The 21,801-nt window shown below is 43.3% G+C and overlaps 17 non-coding genes across 17 annotated transcripts; all 17 read left to right on the top strand.

The window, feature by feature from the left end:
- The first annotated feature begins 255 nt into the window (after positions 1 to 255).
- Trnar-ucu lies at positions 256 to 328 on the top strand. The gene has a single exon. It is a non-coding gene; the product is annotated as a tRNA-Arg (tRNA).
- A 1,227-nt stretch (positions 329 to 1,555) lies between these two features.
- Positions 1,556 to 1,628, top strand: Trnar-ucu. Its single transcript has one exon. It is a non-coding gene; the product is annotated as a tRNA-Arg (tRNA).
- Positions 1,629 to 2,855: 1,227 nt separating this feature from the next.
- On the top strand, positions 2,856 to 2,928 carry Trnar-ucu. The gene has a single exon. It is a non-coding gene; the product is annotated as a tRNA-Arg (tRNA).
- A 1,227-nt stretch (positions 2,929 to 4,155) lies between these two features.
- Trnar-ucu lies at positions 4,156 to 4,228 on the top strand. The gene has a single exon. It is a non-coding gene; the product is annotated as a tRNA-Arg (tRNA).
- Positions 4,229 to 5,455: 1,227 nt separating this feature from the next.
- On the top strand, positions 5,456 to 5,528 carry Trnar-ucu. Its single transcript has one exon. It is a non-coding gene; the product is annotated as a tRNA-Arg (tRNA).
- Positions 5,529 to 6,755: 1,227 nt separating this feature from the next.
- Trnar-ucu lies at positions 6,756 to 6,828 on the top strand. Its single transcript has one exon. It is a non-coding gene; the product is annotated as a tRNA-Arg (tRNA).
- Positions 6,829 to 8,055: 1,227 nt separating this feature from the next.
- On the top strand, positions 8,056 to 8,128 carry Trnar-ucu. The gene has a single exon. It is a non-coding gene; the product is annotated as a tRNA-Arg (tRNA).
- Positions 8,129 to 9,355: 1,227 nt separating this feature from the next.
- On the top strand, positions 9,356 to 9,428 carry Trnar-ucu. The gene has a single exon. It is a non-coding gene; the product is annotated as a tRNA-Arg (tRNA).
- A 1,227-nt stretch (positions 9,429 to 10,655) lies between these two features.
- Trnar-ucu lies at positions 10,656 to 10,728 on the top strand. Its single transcript has one exon. It is a non-coding gene; the product is annotated as a tRNA-Arg (tRNA).
- A 1,227-nt stretch (positions 10,729 to 11,955) lies between these two features.
- Positions 11,956 to 12,028, top strand: Trnar-ucu. Its single transcript has one exon. It is a non-coding gene; the product is annotated as a tRNA-Arg (tRNA).
- Positions 12,029 to 13,255: 1,227 nt separating this feature from the next.
- On the top strand, positions 13,256 to 13,328 carry Trnar-ucu. The gene has a single exon. It is a non-coding gene; the product is annotated as a tRNA-Arg (tRNA).
- Positions 13,329 to 14,555: 1,227 nt separating this feature from the next.
- Positions 14,556 to 14,628, top strand: Trnar-ucu. The gene has a single exon. It is a non-coding gene; the product is annotated as a tRNA-Arg (tRNA).
- A 1,227-nt stretch (positions 14,629 to 15,855) lies between these two features.
- Positions 15,856 to 15,928, top strand: Trnar-ucu. The gene has a single exon. It is a non-coding gene; the product is annotated as a tRNA-Arg (tRNA).
- A 1,227-nt stretch (positions 15,929 to 17,155) lies between these two features.
- On the top strand, positions 17,156 to 17,228 carry Trnar-ucu. Its single transcript has one exon. It is a non-coding gene; the product is annotated as a tRNA-Arg (tRNA).
- Positions 17,229 to 18,455: 1,227 nt separating this feature from the next.
- Positions 18,456 to 18,528, top strand: Trnar-ucu. The gene has a single exon. It is a non-coding gene; the product is annotated as a tRNA-Arg (tRNA).
- A 1,227-nt stretch (positions 18,529 to 19,755) lies between these two features.
- Trnar-ucu lies at positions 19,756 to 19,828 on the top strand. The gene has a single exon. It is a non-coding gene; the product is annotated as a tRNA-Arg (tRNA).
- A 1,227-nt stretch (positions 19,829 to 21,055) lies between these two features.
- Positions 21,056 to 21,128, top strand: Trnar-ucu. Its single transcript has one exon. It is a non-coding gene; the product is annotated as a tRNA-Arg (tRNA).
- The last annotated feature ends 673 nt before the right edge of the window (positions 21,129 to 21,801 follow it).

Raw genomic sequence — 21,801 nt, 5'->3', positions numbered from 1 at the left:
GAATCTAATAGCAGCACTGTGTTACTACTATTGTACAGAGCAACTCTGTCAATACGCAGGTGTTTCAATCAGTAGGGCCATGGTAAACAGAGCGATTCGGAGTGATGTATAGTGTCTGCTACATAAATAATAAGTCTTTGATGTAATTGCTTCAGAGAAATATGAAAGTAAGCCTATCAGAAAAGTAACGCGAGACATGTAGCACGGGTCATGTCTTGGAGAATCTCTTTCATCTGAGCCCATCACTTGCGCAGCGTCCCTTTGGCGCAGAGGATAGCGCGTTGGACTTCTAATCCAAAGGTCGTGGGTTCGATCCCCACAAGGGACGGGCAATTTTTAAAAATATGTGCCAATCACGAGATGGGTATTGACATATGGGTAACCACAAGCGTCTTCAAAAGGTGAAAATTGTTGTGACCTCAGTTCTATGCTTAAATATGTTAACCTTACACATACAAGCAAAATTCTCGTAGATCTGTTATCCATGACGCTGTTATGTGTAAATGCTGTAGAAACGGAACCATATCTTCACGTGCCTGTTCACGCAAATTTTCTTTCAATACCCAATTTTTACCTACAGATAGAAATATAGCAATAGAACGCACATTTTGTACAGAAACAAATACAATGAAGAGTGAAATAATTTTGTATTACTTCACGAGTCAATGTATGTAATCCCAGTCATGATCTTTAATTCTTCCAGCCCAAGCTGAGAGGGTTTCAGTTTTCTCGGCCACAAGTGAGAAAAGTAGACTGTTTCACAACAAGATATAGTACTATGGTTCCTTAACTGTTCCCATTAAACAATGGCACTCTGTATCTATAGAGACGGCGGCAATATTCGCTTCAGCACAGGGGGCTTTTGCTGGAGACTGTCAGGAGGGGACTTGCTGGATACATGAAGGGAGAAGACCAGACAGAGACGTCTGACGCTCCGCTGACGCTTGCAGAAAACTACATTAAGTATGATTCCCGCCTATAACTGACGGCGTGAGAGATGCATCATCTGTCCACGTCTCATCGAAACACACTGTCACCAAGCAATGGCTGACGCTTCGAGGACGGCACGAAATTGCCAGGGAGGTGATGCAGCTAACGTTCCTGGCAAATGTGCTAACAGGGCACACACGTCCATTGGAGTGTATACATATGATGGGGACCGGCTGTGACACAGCAGTCAACCAAAGTCAAAAAATGTGACTAATCATACAGTGCTTCCAGTGTGTCGTTTACCACTTTGTGAGTGGATGCTGTTCTAAAGAGCGTAATTCCCATTTATCTGTAAACAGCGCACGTGAGCGAATCTAATAGCAGCACTGTGTTACTACTATTGTACAGAGCAACTCTGTCAATACGCAGGTGTTTCAATCAGTAGGGCCATGGTAAACAGAGCGATTCGGAGTGATGTATAGTGTCTGCTACATAAATAATAAGTCTTTGATGTAATTGCTTCAGAGAAATATGAAAGTAAGCCTATCAGAAAAGTAACGCGAGACATGTAGCACGGGTCATGTCTTGGAGAATCTCTTACATCTGAGCCCATCACTTGCGCAGCGTCCCTTTGGCGCAGAGGATAGCGCGTTGGACTTCTAATCCAAAGGTCGTGGGTTCGATCCCCACAAGGGACGGGCAATTTTTAAAAATATGTGCCAATCACGAGATGGGTATTGACATATGGGTAACCACAAGCGTCTTCAAAAGGTGAAAATTGTTGTGACCTCAGTTCTATGCTTAAATATGTTAACCTTACACATACAAGCAAAATTCTCGTAGATCTGTTATCCATGACGCTGTTATGTGTAAATGCTGTAGAAACGGAACCATATCTTCACGTGCCTGTTCACGCAAATTTTCTTTCAATACCCAATTTTTACCTACAGATAGAAATATAGCAATAGAACGCACATTTTGTACAGAAACAAATACAATGAAGAGTGAAATAATTTTGTATTACTTCACGAGTCAATGTATGTAATCCCAGTCATGATCTTTAATTCTTCCAGCCCAAGCTGAGAGGGTTTCAGTTTTCTCGGCCACAAGTGAGAAAAGTAGACTGTTTCACAACAAGATATAGTACTATGGTTCCTTAACTGTTCCCATTAAACAATGGCACTCTGTATCTATAGAGACGGCGGCAATATTCGCTTCAGCACAGGGGGCTTTTGCTGGAGACTGTCAGGAGGGGACTTGCTGGATACATGAAGGGAGAAGACCAGACAGAGACGTCTGACGCTCCGCTGACGCTTGCAGAAAACTACATTAAGTATGATTCCCGCCTATAACTGACGGCGAGAGAGATGCATCATCTGTCCACGTCTCATCGAAACACACTGTCACCAAGCAATGGCTGACGCTTCGAGGACGGCACGAAATTGCCAGGGAGGTGATGCAGCTAACGTTCCTGGCAAATGTGCTAACAGGACACACACGTCCATTGGAGTGTATACATATGATGGGGACCGGCTGTGACACAGCAGTCAACCAAAGTCAAAAAATGTGACTAATCATACAGTGCTTCCAGTGTGTCGTTTACCACTTTGTGAGTGGATGCTGTTCTAAAGAGCGTAATTCCCATTTATCTGTAAACAGCGCACGTGAGCGAATCTAATAGCAGCACTGTGTTACTACTATTGTACAGAGCAACTCTGTCAACACGCAGGTGTTTCAATCAGTAGGGCCATGGTAAACAGAGCGATTCGGAGTGATGTATAGTGTCTGCTACATAAATAATAAGTCTTTGATGTAATTGCTTCAGAGAAATATGAAAGTAAGCCTATCAGAAAAGTAACGCGAGACATGTAGCACGGGTCATGTCTTGGAGAATCTCTTACATCTGAGCCCATCACTTGCGCAGCGTCCCTTTGGCGCAGAGGATAGCGCGTTGGACTTCTAATCCAAAGGTCGTGGGTTCGATCCCCACAAGGGACGGGCAATTTTTAAAAATATGTGCCAATCACGAGATGGGTATTGACATATGGGTAACCACAAGCGTCTTCAAAAGGTGAAAATTGTTGTGACCTCAGTTCTATGCTTAAATATGTTAACCTTACACATACAAGCAAAATTCTCGTAGATCTGTTATCCATGACGCTGTTATGTGTAAATGCTGTAGAAACGGAACCATATCTTCACGTGCCTGTTCACGCAAATTTTCTTTCAATACCCAATTTTTACCTACAGATAGAAATATAGCAATAGAACGCACATTTTGTACAGAAACAAATACAATGAAGAGTGAAATAATTTTGTATTACTTCACGAGTCAATGTATGTAATCCCAGTCATGATCTTTAATTCTTCCAGCCCAAGCTGAGAGGGTTTCAGTTTTCTCGGCCACAAGTGAGAAAAGTAGACTGTTTCACAACAAGATATAGTACTATGGTTCCTTAACTGTTCCCATTAAACAATGGCACTCTGTATCTATAGAGACGGCGGCAATATTCGCTTCAGCACAGGGGGCTTTTGCTTGAGACTGTCAGGAGGGGACTTGCTGGATACATGAAGGGAGAAGACCAGACAGAGACGTCTGACGCTCCGCTGACGCTTGCAGAAAACTACATTAAGTATGATTCCCGCCTATAACTGACGGCGAGAGAGATGCATCATCTGTCCACGTCTCATCGAAACACACTGTCACCAAGCAATGGCTGACGCTTCGAGGACGGCACGAAATTGCCAGGGAGGTGATGCAGCTAACGTTCCTGGCAAATGTGCTAACAGGGCACACACGTCCATTGGAGTGTATACATATGATGGGGACCGGCTGTGACACAGCAGTCAACCAAAGTCAAAAAATGTGACTAATCATACAGTGCTTCCAGTGTGTCGTTTACCACTTTGTGAGTGGATGCTGTTCTAAAGAGCGTAATTCCCATTTATCTGTAAACAGCGCACGTGAGCGAATCTAATAGCAGCACTGTGTTACTACTATTGTACAGAGCAACTCTGTCAATACGCAGGTGTTTCAATCAGTAGGGCCATGGTAAACAGAGCGATTCGGAGTGATGTATAGTGTCTGCTACATAAATAATAAGTCTTTGATGTAATTGCTTCAGAGAAATATGAAAGTAAGCCTATCAGAAAAGTAACGCGAGACATGTAGCACGGGTCATGTCTTGGAGAATCTCTTACATCTGAGCCCATCACTTGCGCAGCGTCCCTTTGGCGCAGAGGATAGCGCGTTGGACTTCTAATCCAAAGGTCGTGGGTTCGATCCCCACAAGGGATGGGCAATTTTTAAAAATATGTGCCAATCACGAGATGGGTATTGACATATGGGTAACCACAAGCGTCTTCAAAAGGTGAAAATTGTTGTGACCTCAGTTCTATGCTTAAATATGTTAACCTTACACATACAAGCAAAATTCTCGTAGATCTGTTATCCATGACGCTGTTATGTGTAAATGCTGTAGAAACGGAACCATATCTTCACGTGCCTGTTCACGCAAATTTTCTTTCAATACCCAATTTTTACCTACAGATAGAAATATAGCAATAGAACGCACATTTTGTACAGAAACAAATACAATGAAGAGTGAAATAATTTTGTATTACTTCACGAGTCAATGTATGTAATCCCAGTCATGATCTTTAATTCTTCCAGCCCAAGCTGAGAGGGTTTCAGTTTTCTCGGCCACAAGTGAGAAAAGTAGACTGTTTCACAACAAGATATAGTACTATGGTTCCTTAACTGTTCCCATTAAACAATGGCACTCTGTATCTATAGAGACGGCGGCAATATTCGCTTCAGCACAGGGGGCTTTTGCTGGAGACTGTCAGGAGGGGACTTGCTGGATACATGAAGGGAGAAGACCAGACAGAGACGTCTGACGCTCCGCTGACGCTTGCAGAAAACTACATTAAGTATGATTCCCGCCTATAACTGACGGCGAGAGAGATGCATCATCTGTCCACGTCTCATCGAAACACACTGTCACCAAGCAATGGCTGACGCTTCGAGGACGGCACGAAATTGCCAGGGAGGTGATGCAGCTAACGTTCCTGGCAAATGTGCTAACAGGGCACACACGTCCATTGGAGTGTATACATATGATGGGGACCGGCTGTGACACAGCAGTCAACCAAAGTCAAAAAATGTGACTAATCATACAGTGCTTCCAGTGTGTCGTTTACCACTTTGTGAGTGGATGCTGTTCTAAAGAGCGTAATTCCCATTTATCTGTAAACAGCGCACGTGAGCGAATCTAATAGCAGCACTGTGTTACTACTATTGTACAGAGCAACTCTGTCAATACGCAGGTGTTTCAATCAGTAGGGCCATGGTAAACAGAGCGATTCGGAGTGATGTATAGTGTCTGCTACATAAATAATAAGTCTTTGATGTAATTGCTTCAGAGAAATATGGAAGTAAGCCTATCAGAAAAGTAACGCGAGACATGTAGCACGGGTCATGTCTTGGAGAATCTCTTACATCTGAGCCCATCAGTTGCGCAGCGTCCCTTTGGCGCAGAGGATAGCGCGTTGGACTTCTAATCCAAAGGTCGTGGGTTCGCTCCCCACAAGGGACGGGCAATTTTTAAAAATATGTGCCAATCACGAGATGGGTATTGACATATGGGTAACCACAAGCGTCTTCAAAAGGTAAAAATTGTTGTGACCTCAGTTCTATGCTTAAATATGTTAACCTTACACATACAAGCAAAATTCTCGTAGATCTGTTATCCATGACGCTGTTATGTGTAAATGCTGTAGAAACGGAACCATATCTTCACGTGCCTGTTCACGCAAATTTTCTTTCAATACCCAATTTTTACCTACAGATAGAAATATAGCAATAGAACGCACATTTTGTACAGAAACAAATACAATGAAGAGTGAAATAATTTTGTATTACTTCACGAGTCAATGTATGTAATCCCAGTCATGATCTTTAATTCTTCCAGCCCAAGCTGAGAGGGTTTCAGTTTTCTCGGCCACAAGTGAGAAAAGTAGACTGTTTCACAACAAGATATAGTACTATGGTTCCTTAACTGTTCCCATTAAACAATGGCACTCTGTATCTATAGAGACGGCGGCAATATTCGCTTCAGCACAGGGGGCTTTTGCTGGAGACTGTCAGGAGGGGACTTGCTGGATACATGAAGGGAGAAGACCAGACAGAGACGTCTGACGCTCCGCTGACGCTTGCAGAAAACTACATTAAGTATGATTCCCGCCTATAACTGACGGCGAGAGAGATGCATCATCTGTCCACGTCTCATCGAAACACACTGTCACCAAGCAATGGCTGACGCTTCGAGGACGGCACGAAATTGCCAGGGAGGTGATGCAGCTAACGTTCCTGGCAAATGTGCTAACAGGGCACACACGTCCATTGGAGTGTATACATATGATGGGGACCGGCTGTGACACAGCAGTCAACCAAAGTCAAAAAATGTGACTAATCATACAGTGCTTCCAGTGTGTCGTTTACCACTTTGTGAGTGGATGCTGTTCTAAAGAGCGTAATTCCCATTTATCTGTAAACAGCGCACGTGAGCGAATCTAATAGCAGCACTGTGTTACTACTATTGTACAGAGCAACTCTGTCAATACGCAGGTGTTTCAATCAGTAGGGCCATGGTAAACAGAGCGATTCGGAGTGATGTATAGTGTCTGCTACATAAATAATAAGTCTTTGATGTAATTGCTTCAGAGAAATATGAAAGTAAGCCTATCAGAAAAGTAACGCGAGACATGTAGCACGGGTCATGTCTTGGAGAATCTCTTACATCTGAGCCCATCACTTGCGCAGCGTCCCTTTGGCGCAGAGGATAGCGCGTTGGACTTCTAATCCAAAGGTCGTGGGTTCGATCCCCACAAGGGACGGGCAATTTTTAAAAATATGTGCCAATCACGAGATGGGTATTGACATATGGGTAACCACAAGCGTCTTCAAAAGGTGAAAATTGTTGTGACCTCAGTTCTATGCTTAAATATGTTAACCTTACACATACAAGCAAAATTCTCGTAGATCTGTTATCCATGACGCTGTTATGTGTAAATGCTGTAGAAACGGAACCATATCTTCACGTGCCTGTTCACGCAAATTTTCTTTCAATACCCAATTTTTACCTACAGATAGAAATATAGCAATAGAACGCACATTTTGTACAGAAACAAATACAATGAAGAGTGAAATAATTTTGTATTACTTCACGAGTCAATGTATGTAATCCCAGTCATGATCTTTAATTCTTCCAGCCCAAGCTGAGAGGGTTTCAGTTTTCTCGGCCACAAGTGAGAAAAGTAGACTGTTTCACAACAAGATATAGTACTATGGTTCCTTAACTGTTCCCATTAAACAATGGCACTCTGTATCTATAGAGACGGCGGCAATATTCGCTTCAGCACAGGGGGCTTTTGCTTGAGACTGTCAGGAGGGGACTTGCTGGATACATGAAGGGAGAAGACCAGACAGAGACGTCTGACGCTCCGCTGACGCTTACAGAAAACTACATTAAGTATGATTCCCGCCTATAACTGACGGCGAGAGAGATGCATCATCTGTCCACGTCTCATCGAAACACACTGTCACCAAGCAATGGCTGACGCTTCGAGGACGGCACGAAATTGCCAGGGAGGTGATGCAGCTAACGTTCCTGGCAAATGTGCTAACAGGGCACACACGTCCATTGGAGTGTATACATATGATGGGGACCGGCTGTGACACAGCAGTCAACCAAAGTCAAAAAATGTGACTAATCATACAGTGCTTCCAGTGTGTCGTTTACCACTTTGTGAGTGGATGCTGTTCTAAAGAGCGTAATTCCCATTTATCTGTAAACAGCGCACGTGAGCGAATCTAATAGCAGCACTGTGTTACTACTATTGTACAGAGCAACTCTGTCAATACGCAGGTGTTTCAATCAGTAGGGCCATGGTAAACAGAGCGATTCGGAGTGATGTATAGTGTCTGCTACATAAATAATAAGTCTTTGATGTAATTGCTTCAGAGAAATATGAAAGTAAGCCTATCAGAAAAGTAACGCGAGACATGTAGCACGGGTCATGTCTTGGAGAATCTCTTACATCTGAGCCCATAACTTGCGCAGTGTCCCTTTGGCGCAGAGGATAGCGCGTTGGACTTCTAATCCAAAGGTCGTGGGTTCGATCCCCACAAGGGACGGGCAATTTTTGAAAATATGTGCCAATCACGAGATGGGTATTGACATATGGGTAACCACAAGCGTCTTCAAAAGGTGAAAATTGTTGTGACCTCAGTTCTATGCTTAAATATGTTAACCTTACACATACAAGCAAAATTCTCGTAGATCTGTTATCCATGACGCTGTTATGTGTAAATGCTGTAGAAACGGAACCATATCTTCACGTGCCTGTTCACGCAAATTTTCTTTCAATACCCAATTTTTACCTACAGATAGAAATATAGCAATAGAACGCACATTTTGTACAGAAACAAATACAATGAAGAGTGAAATAATTTTGTATTACTTCACGAGTCAATGTATGTAATCCCAGTCATGATCTTTAATTCTTCCAGCCCAAGCTGAGAGGGTTTCAGTTTTCTCGGCCACAAGTGAGAAAAGTAGACTGTTTCACAACAAGATATAGTACTATGGTTCCTTAACTGTTCCCATTAAACAATGGCACTCTGTATCTATAGAGACGGCGGCAATATTCGCTTCAGCACAGGGGGCTTTTGCTTGAGACTGTCAGGAGGGGACTTGCTGGATACATGAAGGGAGAAGACCAGACAGAGACGTCTGACGCTCCGCTGACGCTTGCAGAAAACTACATTAAGTATGATTCCCGCCTATAACTGACGGCGAGAGAGATGCATCATCTGTCCACGTCTCATCGAAACACACTGTCACCAAGCAATGGCTGACGCTTCGAGGACGGCACGAAATTGCCAGGGAGGTGATGCAGCTAACGTTCCTGGCAAATGTGCTAACAGGGCACACACGTCCATTGGAGTGTATACATATGATGGGGACCGGCTGTGACACAGCAGTCAACCAAAGTCAAAAAATGTGACTAATCATACAGTGCTTCCAGTGTGTCGTTTACCACTTTGTGAGTGGATGCTGTTCTAAAGAGCGTAATTCCCATTTATCTGTAAACAGCGCACGTGAGCGAATCTAATAGCAGCACTGTGTTACTACTATTGTACAGAGCAACTCTGTCAATACGCAGGTGTTTCAATCAGTAGGGCCATGGTAAACAGAGCGATTCGGAGTGATGTATAGTGTCTGCTACATAAATAATAAGTCTTTGATGTAATTGCTTCAGAGAAATATGAAAGTAAGCCTATCAAAAAAGTAACGCGAGACATGTAGCACGGGTCATGTCTTGGAGAATCTCTTACATCTGAGCCCATCACTTGCGCAGCGTCCCTTTGGCGCAGAGGATAGCGCGTTGGACTTCTAATCCAAAGGTCGTGGGTTCGATCCCCACAAGGGACGGGCAATTTTTAAAAATATGTGCCAATCACGAGATGGGTATTGACATATGGGTAACCACAAGCGTCTTCAAAAGGTGAAAATTGTTGTGACCTCAGTTCTATGCTTAAATATGTTAACCTTACACATACAAGCAAAATTCTCGTAGATCTGTTATCCATGACGCTGTTATGTGTAAATGCTGTAGAAACGGAACCATATCTTCACGTGCCTGTTCACGCAAATTTTCTTTCAATACCCAATTTTTACCTACAGATAGAAATATAGCAATAGAACGCACATTTTGTACAGAAACAAATACAATGAAGAGTGAAATAATTTTGTATTACTTCACGAGTCAATGTATGTAATCCCAGTCATGATCTTTAATTCTTCCAGCCCAAGCTGAGAGGGTTTCAGTTTTCTCGGCCACAAGTGAGAAAAGTAGACTGTTTCACAACAAGATATAGTACTATGGTTCCTTAACTGTTCCCATTAAACAATGGCACTCTGTATCTATAGAGACGGCGGCAATATTCGCTTCAGCACAGGGGGCTTTTGCTGGAGACTGTCAGGAGGGGACTTGCTGGATACATGAAGGGAGAAGACCAGACAGAGACGTCTGACGCTCCGCTGACGCTTGCAGAAAACTACATTAAGTATGATTCCCGCCTATAACTGACGGCGAGAGAGATGCATCATCTGTCCACGTCTCATCGAAACACACTGTCACCAAGCAATGGCTGACGCTTCGAGGACGGCACGAAATTGCCAGGGAGGTGATGCAGCTAACGTTCCTGGCAAATGTGCTAACAGGACACACACGTCCATTGGAGTGTATACATATGATGGGGACCGGCTGTGACACAGCAGTCAACCAAAGTCAAAAAATGTGACTAATCATACAGTGCTTCCAGTGTGTCGTTTACCACTTTGTGAGTGGATGCTGTTCTAAAGAGCGTAATTCCCATTTATCTGTAAACAGCGCACGTGAGCGAATCTAATAGCAGCACTGTGTTACTACTATTGTACAGAGCAACTCTGTCAATACGCAGGTGTTTCAATCAGTAGGGCCATGGTAAACAGAGCGATTCGGAGTGATGTATAGTGTCTGCTACATAAATAATAAGTCTTTGATGTAATTGCTTCAGAGAAATATGAAAGTAAGCCTATCAGAAAAGTAACGCGAGACATGTAGCACGGGTCATGTCTTGGAAAATCTCTTACATCTGAGCCCATCACTTGCGCAGCGTCCCTTTGGCGCAGAGGATAGCGCGTTGGACTTCTAATCCAAAGGTCGTGGGTTCGATCCCCACAAGGGACGGGCAATTTTTAAAAATATGTGCCAATCACGAGATGGGTATTGACATATGGGTAACCACAAGCGTCTTCAAAAGGTGAAAATTGTTGTGACCTCAGTTCTATGCTTAAATATGTTAACCTTACACATACAAGCAAAATTCTCGTAGATCTGTTATCCATGACGCTGTTATGTGTAAATGCTGTAGAAACGGAACCATATCTTCACGTGCCTGTTCACGCAAATTTTCTTTCAATACCCAATTTTTACCTACAGATAGAAATATAGCAATAGAACGCACATTTTGTACAGAAACAAATACAATGAAGAGTGAAATAATTTTGTATTACTTCACGAGTCAATGTATGTAATCCCAGTCATGATCTTTAATTCTTCCAGCCCAAGCTGAGAGGGTTTCAGTTTTCTCGGCCACAAGTGAGAAAAGTAGACTGTTTCACAACAAGATATAGTACTATGGTTCCTTAACTGTTCCCATTAAACAATGGCACTCTGTATCTATAGAGACGGCGGCAATATTCGCTTCAGCACAGGGGGCTTTTGCTTGAGACTGTCAGGAGGGGACTTGCTGGATACATGAAGGGAGAAGACCAGACAGAGACGTCTGACGCTCCGCTGACGCTTGCAGAAAACTACATTAAGTATGATTCCCGCCTATAACTGACGGCGAGAGAGATGCATCATCTGTCCACGTCTCATCGAAACACACTGTCACCAAGCAATGGCTGACGCTTCGAGGACGGCACGAAATTGCCAGGGAGGTGATGCAGCTAACGTTCCTGGCAAATGTGCTAACAGGGCACACACGTCCATTGGAGTGTATACATATGATGGGGACCGGCTGTGACACAGCAGTCAACCAAAGTCAAAAAATGTGACTAATCATACAGTGCTTCCAGTGTGTCGTTTACCACTTTGTGAGTGGATGCTGTTCTAAAGAGCGTAATTCCCATTTATCTGTAAACAGCGCACGTGAGCGAATCTAATAGCAGCACTGTGTTACTACTATTGTACAGAGCAACTCTGTCAATACGCAGGTGTTTCAATCAGTAGGGCCATGGTAAACAGAGCGATTCGGAGTGATGTATAGTGTCTGCTACATAAATAATAAGTCTTTGATGTAATATCTTCAGAGAAATATGAAAGTAAGCCTATCAGAAAAGTAACGCGAGACATGTAGCACGGGTCATGTCTTGGAGAATCTCTTACATCTGAGCCCATCACTTGCGCAGCGTCCCTTTGGCGCAGAGGATAGCGCGTTGGACTTCTAATCCAAAGGTCGTGGGTTCGATCCCCACAAGGGACGGGCAATTTTTAAAAATATGTGCCAATCACGAGATGGGTATTGACATATGGGTAACCACAAGCGTCTTCAAAAGGTGAAAATTGTTGTGACCTCAGTTCTATGCTTAAATATGTTAACCTTACACATACAAGCAAAATTCTCGTAGATCTGTTATCCATGACGCTGTTATGTGTAAATGCTGTAGAAACGGAACCATATCTTCACGTGCCTGTTCACGCAAATTTTCTTTCAATACCCAATTTTTACCTACAGATAGAAATATAGCAATAGAACGCACATTTTGTACAGAAACAAATACAATGAAGAGTGAAATAATTTTGTATTACTTCACGAGTCAATGTATGTAATCCCAGTCATGATCTTTAATTCTTCCAGCCCAAGCTGAGAGGGTTTCAGTTTTCTCGGCCACAAGTGAGAAAAGTAGACTGTTTCACAACAAGATATAGTACTATGGTTCCTTAACTGTTCCCATTAAACAATGGCACTCTGTATCTATAGAGACGGCGGCAATATTCGCTTCAGCACAGGGGGCTTTTGCTGGAGACTGTCAGGAGGGGACTTGCTGGATACATGAAGGGAGAAGACCAGACAGAGACGTCTGACGCTCCGCTGACGCTTGCAGAAAACTACATTAAGTATGATTCCCGCCTATAACTGACGGCGAGAGAGATGCATCATCTGTCCACGTCTCATCGAAACACACTGTCACCAAGCAATGGCTGACGCTTCGAGGACGGCACGAAATTGCCAGGGAGGTGATGCAGCTAACGTTCCTGGCAAATGTGCTAACAGGGCACACACGTCCATTGGAGTGTATACATATGATGGGGACCGGCTGTGACACAGCAGTCAACCAAAGTCAAAAAATGTGACTAATCATACAGTGCTTCCAGTGTGTCGTTTACCACTTTGTGAGTGGATGCTGTTCTAAAGAGCGTAATTCCCATTTATCTGTAAACAGCGCACGTGAGCGAATCTAATAGCAGCACTGTGTTACTACTATTGTACAGAGCAACTCTGTCAATACGCAGGTGTTTCAATCAGTAGGGCCATGGTAAACAGAGCGATTCGGAGTGATGTATAGTGTCTGCTACATAAATAATAAGTCTTTGATGTAATTGCTTCAGAGAAATATGAAAGTAAGCCTATCAGAAAAGTAACGCGAGACATGTAGCACGGGTCATGTCTTGGAGAATCTCTTACATCTGAGCCCATCACTTGCGCAGCGTCCCTTTGGCGCAGAGGATAGCGCGTTGGACTTCTAATCCAAAGGTCGTGGGTTCGATCCCCACAAGGGACGGGCAATTTTTAAAAATATGTGCCAATCACGAGATGGGTATTGACATATGGGTAACCACAAGCGTCTTCAAAAGGTGAAAATTGTTGTGACCTCAGTTCTATGCTTAAATATGTTAACCTTACACATACAAGCAAAATTCTCGTAGATCTGTTATCCATGACGCTGTTATGTGTAAATGCTGTAGAAACGGAACCATATCTTCACGTGCCTGTTCACGCAAATTTTCTTTCAATACCCAATTTTTACCTACAGATAGAAATATAGCAATAGAACGCACATTTTGTACAGAAACAAATACAATGAAGAGTGAAATAATTTTGTATTACTTCACGAGTCAATGTATGTAATCCCAGTCATGATCTTTAATTCTTCCAGCCCAAGCTGAGAGGGTTTCAGTTTTCTCGGCCACAAGTGAGAAAAGTAGACTGTTTCACAACAAGATATAGTACTATGGTTCCTTAACTGTTCCCATTAAACAATGGCACTCTGTATCTATAGAGACGGCGGCAATATTCGCTTCAGCACAGGGGGCTTTTGCTGGAGACTGTCAGGAGGGGACTTGCTGGATACATGAAGGGAGAAGACCAGACAGAGACGTCTGACGCTCCGCTGACGCTTGCAGAAAACTACATTAAGTATGATTCCCGCCTATAACTGACGGCGAGAGAGATGCATCATCTGTCCACGTCTCATCGAAACACACTGTCACCAAGCAATGGCTGACGCTTCGAGGACGGCACGAAATTGCCAGGGAGGTGATGCAGCTAACGTTCCTGGCAAATGTGCTAACAGGGCACACACGTCCATTGGAGTGTATACATATGATGGGGACCGGCTGTGACACAGCAGTCAACCAAAGTCAAAAAATGTGACTAATCATACAGTGCTTCCAGTGTGTCGTTTACCACTTTGTGAGTGGATGCTGTTCTAAAGAGCGTAATTCCCATTTATCTGTAAACAGCGCACGTGAGCGAATCTAATAGCAGCACTGTGTTACTACTATTGTACAGAGCAACTCTGTCAATACGCAGGTGTTTCAATCAGTAGGGCCATGGTAAACAGAGCGATTCGGAGTGATGTATAGTGTCTGCTACATAAATAATAAGTCTTTGATGTAATTGCTTCAGAGAAATATGAAAGTAAGCCTATCAGAAAAGTAACGCGAGACATGTAGCACGGGTCATGTCTTGGAGAATCTCTTACATCTGAGCCCATCACTTGCGCAGCGTCCCTTTGGCGCAGAGGATAGCGCGTTGGACTTCTAATCCAAAGGTCGTGGGTTCGATCCCCACAAGGGACGGGCAATTTTTAAAAATATGTGCCAATCACGAGATGGGTATTGACATATGGGTAACCACAAGCGTCTTCAAAAGGTGAAAATTGTTGTGACCTCAGTTCTATGCTTAAATATGTTAACCTTACACATACAAGCAAAATTCTCGTAGATCTGTTATCCATGACGCTGTTATGTGTAAATGCTGTAGAAACGGAACCATATCTTCACGTGCCTGTTCACGCAAATTTTCTTTCAATACCCAATTTTTACCTACAGATAGAAATATAGCAATAGAACGCACATTTTGTACAGAAACAAATACAATGAAGAGTGAAATAATTTTGTATTACTTCACGAGTCAATGTATGTAATCCCAGTCATGATCTTTAATTCTTCCAGCCCAAGCTGAGAGGGTTTCAGTTTTCTCGGCCACAAGTGAGAAAAGTAGACTGTTTCACAACAAGATATAGTACTATGGTTCCTTAACTGTTCCCATTAAACAATGGCACTCTGTATCTATAGAGACGGCGGCAATATTCGCTTCAGCACAGGGGGCTTTTGCTTGAGACTGTCAGGAGGGGACTTGCTGGATACATGAAGGGAGAAGACCAGACAGAGACGTCTGACGCTCCGCTGACGCTTGCAGAAAACTACATTAAGTATGATTCCTGCCTATAACTGACGGCGAGAGAGATGCATCATCTGTCCACGTCTCATCGAAACACACTGTCACCAAGCAATGGCTGACGCTTCGAGGACGGCACGAAATTGCCAGGGAGGTGATGCAGCTAACGTTCCTGGCAAATGTGCTAACAGGGCACACACGTCCATTGGAGTGTATACATATGATGGGGACCGGCTGTGACACAGCAGTCAACCAAAGTCAAAAAATGTGACTAATCATACAGTGCTTCCAGTGTGTCGTTTACCACTTTGTGAGTGGATGCTGTTCTAAAGAGCGTAATTCCCATTTATCTGTAAACAGCGCACGTGAGCGAATCTAATAGCAGCACTGTGTTACTACTATTGTACAGAGCAACTCTGTCAATACGCAGGTGTTTCAATCAGTAGGGCCATGGTAAACAGAGCGATTCGGAGTGATGTATAGTGTCTGCTACATAAATAATAAGTCTTTGATGTAATTGCTTCAGAGAAATATGAAAGTAAGCCTATCAGAAAAGTAACGCGAGACATGTAGCACGGGTCATGTCTTGGAGAATCTCTTACATCTGAGCCCATCACTTGCGCAGCGTCCCTTTGGCGCAGAGGATAGCGCGTTGGACTTCTAATCCAAAGGTCGTGGGTTCGATCCCCACAAGGGACGGGCAATTTTTAAAAATATGTGCCAATCACGAGATGGGTATTGACATATGGGTAACCACAAGCGTCTTCAAAAGGTGAAAATTGTTGTGACCTCAGTTCTATGCTTAAATATGTTAACCTTACACATACAAGCAAAATTCTCGTAGATCTGTTATCCATGACGCTGTTATGTGTAAATGCTGTAGAAACGGAACCATATCTTCACGTGCCTGTTCACGCAAATTTTCTTTCAATACCCAATTTTTACCTACAGATAGAAATATAGCAATAGAACGCACATTTTGTACAGAAACAAATACAATGAAGAGTGAAATAATTTTGTATTACTTCACGAGTCAATGTATGTAATCCCAGTCATGATCTTTAATTCTTCCAGCCCAAGCTGAGAGGGTTTCAGTTTTCTCGGCCACAAGTGAGAAAAGTAGACTGTTTCACAACAAGATATAGTACTATGGTTCCTTAACTGTTCCCATTAAACAATGGCACTCTGTATCTATAGAGACGGCGGCAATATTCGCTTCAGCACAGGGGGCTTTTGCTTGAGACTGTCAGGAGGGGACTTGCTGGATACATGAAGGGAGAAGACCAGACAGAGACGTCTGACGCTCCGCTGACGCTTGCAGAAAACTACATTAAGTATGATTCCTGCCTATAACTGACGGCGAGAGAGATGCATCATCTGTCCACGTCTCATCGAAACACACTGTCACCAAGCAATGGCTGACGCTTCGAGGACGGCACGAAATTGCCAGGGAGGTGATGCAGCTAACGTTCCTGGCAAATGTGCTAACAGGGCACACACGTCCATTGGAGTGTATACATATGATGGGGACCGGCTGTGACACAGCAGTCAACCAAAGTCAAAAAATGTGACTAATCATACAGTGCTTCCAGTGTGTCGTTTACCACTTTGTGAGTGGATGCTGTTCTAAAGAGCGTAATTCCCATTTATCTGTAAACAGCGCACGTGAGCGAATCTAATAGCAGCACTGTGTTACTACTATTGTACAGAGCAACTCTGTCAATACGCAGGTGTTTCAATCAGTAGGGCCATGGTAAACAGAGCGATTTGGAGTGATGTATAGTGTCTGCTACATAAATAATAAGTCTTTGATGTAATTGCTTCAGAGAAATATGAAAGTAAGCCTATCAGAAAAGTAACGCGAGACATGTAGCACGGGTCATGTCTTGGAGAATCTCTTACATCTGAGCCCATCACTTGCGCAGCGTCCCTTTGGCGCAGAGGATAGCGCGTTGGACTTCTAATCCAAAGGTCGTGGGTTCGATCCCCACAAGGGACGGGCAATTTTTAAAAATATGTGCCAATCACGAGATGGGTATTGACATATGGGTAACCACAAGCGTCTTCAAAAGGTGAAAATTGTTGTGACCTCAGTTCTATGCTTAAATATGTTAACCTTACACATACAAGCAAAATTCTCGTAGATCTGTTATCCATGACGCTGTTATGTGTAAATGCTGTAGAAACGGAACCATATCTTCACGTGCCTGTTCACGCAAATTTTCTTTCAATACCCAATTTTTACCTACAGATAGAAATATAGCAATAGAACGCACATTTTGTACAGAAACAAATACAATGAAGAGTGAAATAATTTTGTATTACTTCACGAGTCAATGTATGTAATCCCAGTCATGATCTTTAATTCTTCCAGCCCAAGCTGAGAGGGTTTCAGTTTTCTCGGCCACAAGTGAGAAAAGTAGACTGTTTCACAACAAGATATAGTACTATGGTTCCTTAACTGTTCCCATTAAACAATGGCACTCTGTATCTATAGAGACGGCGGCAATATTCGCTTCAGCACAGGGGGCTTTTGCTTGAGACTGTCAGGAGGGGACTTGCTGGATACATGAAGGGAGAAGACCAGACAGAGACGTCTGACGCTCCGCTGACGCTTGCAGAAAACTACATTAAGTATGATTCCCGCCTATAACTGACGGCGAGAGAGATGCATCATCTGTCCACGTCTCATCGAAACACACTGTCACCAAGCAATGGCTGACGCTTCGAGGACGGCACGAAATTGCCAGGGAGGTGATGCAGCTAACGTTCCTGGCAAATGTGCTAACAGGGCACACACGTCCATTGGAGTGTATACATATGATGGGGACCGGCTGTGACACAGCAGTCAACCAAAGTCAAAAAATGTGACTAATCATACAGTGCTTCCAGTGTGTCGTTTACCACTTTGTGAGTGGATGCTGTTCTAAAGAGCGTAATTCCCATTTATCTGTAAACAGCGCACGTGAGCGAATCTAATAGCAGCACTGTGTTACTACTATTGTACAGAGCAACTCTGTCAATACGCAGGTGTTTCAATCAGTAGGGCCATGGTAAACAGAGCGATTCGGAGTGATGTATAGTGTCTGCTACATAAATAATAAGTCTTTGATGTAATTGCTTCAGAGAAATATGAAAGTAAGCCTATCAGAAAAGTAACGCGAGACATGTAGCACGGGTCATGTCTTGGAGAATCTCTTACTTCTGAGCCCATCACTTGCGCAGCGTCCCTTTGGCGCAGAGGATAGCGCGTTGGACTTCTAATCCAAAGGTCGTGGGTTCGATCCCCACAAGGGACGGGCAATTTTTAAAAATATGTGCCAATCACGAGATGGGTATTGACATATGGGTAACCACAAGCGTCTTCAAAAGGTGAAAATTGTTGTGACCTCAGTTCTATGCTTAAATATGTTAACCTTACACATACAAGCAAAATTCTCGTAGATCTGTTATCCATGACGCTGTTATGTGTAAATGCTGTAGAAACGGAACCATATCTTCACGTGCCTGTTCACGCAAATTTTCTTTCAATACCCAATTTTTACCTACAGATAGAAATATAGCAATAGAACGCACATTTTGTACAGAAACAAATACAATGAAGAGTGAAATAATTTTGTATTACTTCACGAGTCAATGTATGTAATCCCAGTCATGATCTTTAATTCTTCCAGCCCAAGCTGAGAGGGTTTCAGTTTTCTCGGCCACAAGTGAGAAAAGTAGACTGTTTCACAACAAGATATAGTACTATGGTTCCTTAACTGTTCCCATTAAACAATGGCACTCTGTATCTATAGAGACGGCGGCAATATTCGCTTCAGCACAGGGGGCTTTTGCTGGAGACTGTCAGGAGGGGACTTGCTGGATACATGAAGGGAGAAGACCAGACAGAGACGTCTGACGCTCCGCTGACGCTTGCAGAAAACTACATTAAGTATGATTCCCGCCTATAACTGACGGCGAGAGAGATGCATCATCTGTCCACGTCTCATCGAAACACACTGTCACCAAGCAATGGCTGACGCTTCGAGGACGGCACGAAATTGCCAGGGAGGTGATGCAGCTAACGTTCCTGGCAAATGTGCTAACAGGACACACACGTCCATTGGAGTGTATACATATGATGGGGACCGGCTGTGACACAGCAGTCAACCAAAGTCAAAAAATGTGACTAATCATACAGTGCTTCCAGTGTGTCGTTTACCACTTTGTGAGTGGATGCTGTTCTAAAGAGCGTAATTCCCATTTATCTGTAAACAGCGCACGTGAGCGAATCTAATAGCAGCACTGTGTTACTACTATTGTACAGAGCAACTCTGTCAATACGCAGGTGTTTCAATCAGTAGGGCCATGGTAAACAGAGCGATTCGGAGTGATGTATAGTGTCTGCTACATAAATAATAAGTCTTTGATGTAATTGCTTCAGAGAAATATGAAAGTAAGCCTATCAGAAAAGTAACGCGAGACATGTAGCACGGGTCATGTCTTGGAGAATCTCTTACATCTGAGCCCATCACTTGCGCAGCGTCCCTTTGGCGCAGAGGATAGCGCGTTGGACTTCTAATCCAAAGGTCGTGGGTTCGATCCCCACAAGGGACGGGCAATTTTTAAAAATATGTGCCAATCACGAGATGGGTATTGACATATGGGTAACCACAAGCGTCTTCAAAAGGTGAAAATTGTTGTGACCTCAGTTCTATGCTTAAATATGTTAACCTTACACATACAAGCAAAATTCTCGTAGATCTGTTATCCATGACGCTGTTATGTGTAAATGCTGTAGAAACGGAACCATATCTTCACGTGCCTGTTCACGCAAATTTTCTTTCAATACCCAATTTTTACCTACAGATAGAAATATAGCAATAGAACGCACATTTTGTACAGAAACAAATACAATGAAGAGTGAAATAATTTTGTATTACTTCACGAGTCAATGTATGTAATCCCAGTCATGATCTTTAATTCTTCCAGCCCAAGCTGAGAGGGTTTCAGTTTTCTCGGCCACAAGTGAGAAAAGTAGACTGTTTCACAACAAGATATAGTACTATGGTTCCTTAACTGTTCCCATTAAACAATGGCACTCTGTATCTATAGAGACGGCGGCAATATTCGCTTCAGCACAGGGGGCTTTTGCTTGAGACTGTCAGGAGGGGACTTGCTGGATACATGAAGGGAGAAGACCAGACAGAGACGTCTGACGCTCCGCTGACCCTTGCAGAAAACTACATTAAGTATGATTCCCGCCTATAACTGACGGCGAGAGAGATGCATCATCTGTCCACGTCTCATCGAAACACACTGTCACCAAGCAATGGCTGACGCTTCGAGGACGGCACGAAATTGCCAGGGAGGTGATGCAGCTAACGTTCCTGGCAAATGTGCTAACAGGGCACACACGTCCATTGGAGTGTATACATATGATGGGGACCGGCTGTGACACAGCAGTCAACCAAAGTCAAAAAATGTGACTAATCATACAGTGCTTCCAGTGTGTCGTTTACCACTTTGTGAGTGGATGCTGTTCTAAAGAGCGTAATTCCCATTTATCTGTAAACAGCGCACGTGAGCGAATCTAATAGCAGCACTGTGTTACTACTATTGTACAGAGCAACTCTGTCAATACGCAGGTGTTTCAATCAGTAGGGCCATGGTAAACAGAGCGATTCGGAGTGATGTATAGTGTCTGCTACATAAATAATAAGTCTTTGATGTAATTGCTTCAGAGAAATATGAAAGTAAGCCTATCAGAAAAGTAACGCGAGACATGTAGCACGGGTCATGTCTTGGAGAATCTCTTACATCTGAGCCCATCACTTGCACAGCGTCCCTTTGGCGCAGAGGATAGCGCGTTGGACTTCTAATCCAAAGGTCGTGGGTTCGATCCCCACAAGGGACGGGCAATTTTTAAAAATATGTGCCAATCACGAGATGGGTATTGACATATGGGTAACCACAAGCGTCTTCAAAAGGTGAAAATTGTTGTGACCTCAGTTCTATGCTTAAATATGTTAACCTTACACATACAAGCAAAATTCTCGTAGATCTGTTATCCATGACGCTGTTATGTGTAAATGCTGTAGAAACGGAACCATATCTTCACGTGCCTGTTCACGCAAATTTTCTTTCAATACCCAATTTTTACCTACAGATAGAAATATAGCAATAGAACGCACATTTTGTACAGAAACAAATACAATGAAGAGTGAAATAATTTTGTATTACTTCACGAGTCAATGTATGTAATCCCAGTCATGATCTTTAATTCTTCCAGCCCAAGCTGAGAGGGTTTCAGTTTTCTCGGCCACAAGTAAGAAAAGTAGACTGTTTCACAACAAGATATAGTACTATGGTTCCTTAACTGTTCCCATTAAACAATGGCACTCTGTATCTATAGAGACGGCGGCAATATTCGCTTCAGCACAGGGGGCTTTTGCTGGAGACTGTCAGGAGGGGACTTGCTGGATACATGAAGGGAGAAGACCAGACAGAGACGTCTGACGCTCCGCTGACGCTTGCAGAAAACTACATTAAGTATGATTCCCGCCTATAACTGACGGCGAGAGAGATGC

This window comes from Schistocerca piceifrons, chromosome 1 (genome assembly GCF_021461385.2).
Source record: "Schistocerca piceifrons isolate TAMUIC-IGC-003096 chromosome 1, iqSchPice1.1, whole genome shotgun sequence".
Classification (NCBI taxonomy): domain Eukaryota; kingdom Metazoa; phylum Arthropoda; class Insecta; order Orthoptera; family Acrididae; genus Schistocerca; species Schistocerca piceifrons.
Note: the sequence above shows the minus strand (reverse complement) of the source record. Positions and strands in the feature narration are given on the sequence as shown.